This window comes from Anolis sagrei, chromosome 6 (genome assembly GCF_037176765.1).
Source record: "Anolis sagrei isolate rAnoSag1 chromosome 6, rAnoSag1.mat, whole genome shotgun sequence".
Lineage (NCBI taxonomy): Eukaryota > Metazoa > Chordata > Lepidosauria > Squamata > Dactyloidae > Anolis > Anolis sagrei.
Genome location: NC_090026.1, coordinates 41,022,286 through 41,028,779, shown reverse-complemented (window position 1 = coordinate 41,028,779; position 6,494 = coordinate 41,022,286).

Here is a 6,494-nt window from a genome sequence, read left to right as displayed (position 1 = left end):
CACATAAAATACATAAACATTAAAAAAACTTTTATCAAAATATTAAAATACACCATTTAAAACCGTCCTAGTCAACCAAGTCAAATCTAATTGGCCTGGTAATTTTTCCTATTGCTGCTTTAGTGCCCTGTCCCGAAAGCTTGGTCCCACAGCCCAGTTTTATTTGAAATAAATAAAAATAATCAAATGCACTGCTTCTAAGATGCTAGCTTTCTTCTCATTGGATCTCTTTGAGAGCATCCCAATCCCTAAATATTTCCAATCTCCTATTCTTGGACTGCAACTCCCAGCAATCATCCAGATAGGTAGATTAGATAGAGGTAGGTAGATAGATTGATCAGGAGGACTGCTGGGAGTTGCATTCCAAGAATAGTTAGAGAAGGAAGAAGCGAAAAAGAGGAAGGGAAAGAAAAGGAGGGGAGGGAAGAGGAAGAGAAGGAAAGGAAAAAAGGGAAGGAAGGAGAGAAAGAAGGAGAGAAAGAGGGAGGGTACAGCCAGGGGCGGCTCAACCCATTATGCAAAGTAAACATTCGCAGTATAGTTGATTTTGCCCAGGGGCACTCTCAGGGCGCTCTTGGGGGAAAATAGACCTTGATGTATGCAAGTTGTAGTTACTGGGATGTATAGTTCACCTAAAATCAAAGAGCATTCTGAACTCCACCAATGATGGAATTGAATCAAATATGGCACACAGAACTCCCATGACGAACAGAAAATATATATCAATTATTGGTTGGGGGAGCGCCAAAATACTGTTTGCTTACCATTGAAAATTACCTAGGGCCGCCTCTGGGTACAGCTAGTATCACATAAAAAGTAAAACCTTAGATTCTATGAATCTTTGAACTCCTCTTTTCCTTCCCAGCACAAGTAAAAATTGTACAGTCCAGAATTGGGAACGGAGAGATCTAATGACCTGTGACTTCCAAACATTTTATAATTGAATGTAAATTAATCCACATCAACCATTGATTGTGAACCAACTGGAGAGGAGGTACTCTCAAATGTAACTGCTATATACAACACAGAAAAAGATGAATGAGTTGTGTAACTAAATGAAATAACAAAGAGTCAGTCATCTCCCTGCCTTCACAACCTCATGAAGTCAAAAGCTGTCAAGAAAGCACAAGGCAATCACATTTGATTTCAAAAGAGGAAAGAACCCAGAGAAGGATGGCTAAGAGGAAGTTGAATGGAAGGGGGGTAAAATTTCCCCCGAAGACTTGGAGGTCATTGAAAACCACAATAGTAAAAGCTGCATTGGAATGTATACCACCGGAAAAGCAGCATCAAGTGCAAGCGGATGCTGGAGTGGTTAACAAGCAGAACAAAGGAAGCATAAAAGATGAGAACTTCCTACAGAAAATGGAAGTCTTGCCCAAATAAAGATAACGAAAAGAAATACATGGTCCGATAGATAATGGGGAATGTGAAAGAGAATGGAGTGCATTGATTGACAGATATATACAGTGTAAAAAATAAAAATGTCTTTACATTAATCAGAAGCATTAAACTGGCCAGGAAATAGCCTAATTTCAAAGGGGCGAAAGGTTTGCTAGAAAAGAATGGTGAAATTGCACACTGGCTAAATCATTTGCATTCATCTATCTGCTGCACTGAGCATGCAAGCAGGTCTTTGTTTTTTTGCCACATGTAAAGTGTGCTTTGCTCTATCAAAGGGATGAGATGGCATTTTGAAATAAGGACTAACATTTACAAATCACTAAACTGGGGTAATATCAAGAGTTTCTAAACCAATCAAATATCAACTTGCTCCTTTTTGAAGAAAGAAAATACTATTTTCCCAAGTTAGTTTCTATAATGACTGGCAATGGATTGGTATTTTTTTCCCTCCCAAAAGCACGTCTGGTGGGAGGAAAGAAGATTTAGGCCAGTTTATTGGCAGACATCCATTAGAGGACCTCGCAACTATAGAAAAAAGCAATGTATAGTTAAAATAAGCATTTTAATAAAATTATAAAATACTTTAAAACATTTAAACATAAAAAAGAATGCCTTCACTATTAACCACATTATCCAAAGTTATAGTCTGGGCCATTCCAATAGTCATTGCACATAAATCCATATTCATCTATTGTACAAGATCTCCAAAGGAATGATTGAAAAGCCACATTTTTGCTTTCTTACAGAAAGTCAGGAGGGAGGGGGCTGATCTAATATCCCTAGGGAGGGAATTCCACAGCCAAGGGGCCACCACTGAGAAGGCTCTGTCTCTCATCCTCACCAGTCGCACCTGCAAAGGAGGTGGGACTGAGAACAGGGACTACCCAGATGATCTTAAGCTCTGAGACGGTTCATAGGGAGAGATCCCTTTGGACAGGTAAGCTAGGCTGGAACCGTTTAGAGCTCTGTAGGCTAAAGCCAGCACTTTGAATTGTTCTCAGTAGCAGACTGGCAGCCAGCGGAGCTGACATAACAGAGGGGTTATATGCTCCTTGTACGCCGCTCCAGTGAGCAATCTGGCTGTCGCCCATTGGACCATCTTCAAACGCAACCCCACATAGAGTGCATTGCAGTAGCCTATTCTGGATGTAACCAGAGCATGGACCAGTGTGACCAAGCCTGACTTCCCAAGGTACAAGCGCAACTTGTACCTTGCTCCCCTGGCCACCACCAAGACCTAGAGTTCCAGGCTCAGCAATGAGTCCAGGTGAACTTCCAAGCTGCGAACCTGCGCCTTCAGGGGGAGCGTAACCCCATCCAGCACAGGATGTAACCCAATAACCTGTTAGGCCTTGCGAATGACAAGGAGTACCTCTGTCTTGTCTGGATTGAACTTCAATTTGTTTGCCCCCATTCAGACCATCATAGCTGCCAAACACCGGTTCAGGACCTGAACAGCCTCCCTAGTAGCAGGTGAAAAGGAGTGAGAGTTGAATGTCATCTGCATACAGATAGCATTGAACTCAAAAACTCTGGATGATCTCTCCCAATGGCTTCATGTAGATGTCAAACAGCATGGGAGACAGTATTTAACCCCTTTGGGACCCCACACGACAATAGCTGTGGAGCCAAGCAGGTGTTTCCCGGCGACACCTTCTGGGAATGACCCTCCAGGAAGGACTGAAGCCACTGTAGAAGAGTATCTCCAAGACCCATTCCTGTGTGGCATCCCAGAATGATACCGTGGTTGCAGAGAGGTCCAGCAGAACCAACAGGGACACACTCCCTCTGTCCAGTTCCCAGCATAGATCATCCACTAAGGCGATCAAGGCTGTTTCAGTTCTATGTCCCGGCCTAAAGCCAGTCTGCACCAGATCTAATAATCTAGATATTTGCAGATTTAACTTTTGTGGATTTGATTATTCATCGATTTGATGAATATGAACTCTCATGAATCAAGTCCTCCAGTGTGATTTTATGGTCAACTTCTCATAGAAGCTATAGAGTACCTAAGAATTGCTGGGAAATGTGGGTGTTTTTAATGTGTGGTTTTTCTTTCACTTTCACAAGGGTCCTGCAAAAATGGAGGGCCAGCTGTATACTTGTAAATAATAACATGCATAAACAAGTCATCAATAAATCTGCTTTCAGATTTCTCACTGCCTGGAGCCTCTTACTGTAGATGAAATAGTGGCATTTCCACCCAAGATTTTAAGTCATTGGAAAGGAACTTGATTGTTGATAACAGAAAACACAGTTGAGGCATGCTTCGCCGATGACTGCACACTGGATGATTTACTCCATATTGACCATTCCTGTCTTCCTAACGTTTCCCCACAAAATATTCCACCACATTATTGTCCTCTTTGGGCACGAGAATTTTTTCCCGTGACCTCACACATTTATCCCATGTGTGTTATTTCATTATGTTAGTTTGTCAAACGGAAGTGTGATGTCTCAGAGCATATTACCCCCTTTCCATCACTGCATCCTGGGTGCATGAGATAGGATTGGAAACACCAGAATGTCCCGGATTTCCCAAGAGGGACTGATCACAAGATGCAGAAGGAATAAATCTCCAGTTCCAGTCACACTGAAGGCTTTTCCTTCTTAGCCTTTTCGATCATAACAGAAACATACACGTAATTTGTCAGTACAAGTAACTGACAGTTTTCCTTGAGGTGGAACTTCCTTTCCCAGTGCTATTTCATCATCCTAACACTCTGATTACAACAAGCTGTCGCTGGGGAAATCATGTTAAATGTCTTCTCTTTGTGCATAAACTGTGGCAACTTGCAGTAAGTTCTCAAGACAGGCTGTTGCTATTGTGTGCCTTCAAGTTGTTTCTGACTTATAGCAACCCTAAGGCAATCCTATAATGGGGTTTATTTGGCAAGATTTGTTCAGAGTGGTTTTGCCAATGCTTTTTTCTAAGGCAGTTGTTCCCAACCTGTGATCCATGGACCACCAGTGGTCCACAACAATGAAAATATGGCCCATGGCCTCAGCATTACTACACCGTTACCGCAACTAGAGCGACTGGTCTCACAAAACCCTCTTATAGTACCGAGGCAACGGGGATGTCGGGAAGGGAGAGGTTGACTACCCACAAAAAGATTACTACTACCACATCAGATCTAGATTATGAAATATGGTTTTCTGTGGGTGAGCAGATGGCAACTACTGGATGACATATGTTCTGTATGAGAAACTAGAGCTGATATGTATCCAATGCAATTTTCTGAATCAGCACCCCAAATAACTAAACTCAATCTAAAGTTGACCAAAAATTGATTTGTAACCCTTCTGGTACTAATGTTGGAGAGTGGTCTCTGGTCAAAGTGGTCCCTGGTCAAAAAAAGGTTGGGAACCATTGTTCTATGGCTAAGAGACAATGACTTGTCCAAGGTCACCCAGTAGGCTTCTATTACTGAGCAGGTTAAAGACCTTGGCCTGCACTTAAACACAAAATTACCATCTGCCAACTGCAGAAGGCCACCTTACTGGAATCTGCACGCATTATTCGCCGATATATCACACAGTCCTAAACACTTGGGAAGTGTCTGACGTGTGATCCAATACAATAGCCAGCAGAGTGATCTTATTTATTTATTTACTACATTTATATACCGCCCCTCTCAGTCTACAGGCGACTCGGGGCGATTTACAGTCAATATCAAAGACATAAAATATAATTTTAAAACAATCAATTTAAATATAAAACCAAGTTAAACAATCAATATCAATAAAACATCTCATTTGCTGTGGACTCATCCTGTTGTGTTTCAAATAATAATAATAATAATAACAACAACAACAACAACAACAACAACAACAATGCTAAGGCATGTTCTAAAGATAAGTCCCGTCCCTGTCCCCCCCGTCCCCCCCTACATTTTGGAATATAAACAGATTCACACAAAATCACAGTTCAAATAGATGCAGCTTGGCTCTCATTGCTGTGGAGATATGGTCCCACATTTTGTAAAATTGTGGATAATAGCAAACCTTATTGAAACGAATGACTTCTGGCCCAAGAATACCACAGTAGGATTGTAGTAAAGGACCTAGAAATTGGCTAGAAAGCTCATGGAGAAATAAAACTGCAGATGTCAGATATAAGTGAGTCTTATTGTATAACGATACAATTTTTTTTGCAATAGATGCATTCTCTCTAAGCTACACTTGATTCCGACTTCGTCCGATTTCAGCTGTCCAAATGCAACAGGTGGTTCCAAGGTATAATACTATTTGATCGAAACTGATTACTTCATTATAGAGTTATGTCAAATTGTCTGGCATGGGAGATGGAGAAAGGGAATAGATTAGGGCAAGAGCTGCTGTTGGAAAAGTCCATCAAAACATTTGAAATGATGAAGGACCCAAGGTATACCCAATGAAACTGCATTTCACCCAGCAAAATGTCTTTGAACAGATCTGTTGTCATGAGGTAGAGGAGGGGACAGATGGTTTCCTTCAGTCGGCCACATTGGTAGCCTTGAAAGCAATTGTCCTTAGGAAAGATCTGATTTCTTCCAGGGAAACGGATCCACAAGTGTCAATCAGGCCTTTAGCTTTCACTGAAGCTACGTTGACCCTCACATTAAAGCCGAGTTCCTTCCCAAGAAATGTGTTTTCTACTTTCATCTGTATTCTGATTCATCTTTAACTGCTGATATGTATCAATTTCTCCAGAAGTGTTCCATTAAGGAGATGACTCACATATTTGTACATTTTGCTAAACAGTAGAAAAAGAAAGAATTGGAGAGGGAAACCCAGGATTTCTATATCACTACTTTTGCCTCTGCAGATTCCACAATTGCAGCAATATCTTTTTCCCCCTCTTTTCTTCCCACACTCTTCATTTAAACATTCTATATAGAGTCTTATGGCAAATCTGCAGAATGAACATAACATTATAACATTTTAAATGGTAATGAATAGAAAGGCAGCTGAGAGTTGTAAGTTTTTAAAATTTGTGATAAATATCTCTTATGACTTCAGCTTAGGTACATAAATATTCTTGATAAAGAGTGATGGCACATTCTCATCTGGAGGCAAGACAGTCCTTGAAATGCAGACAGCTCTCT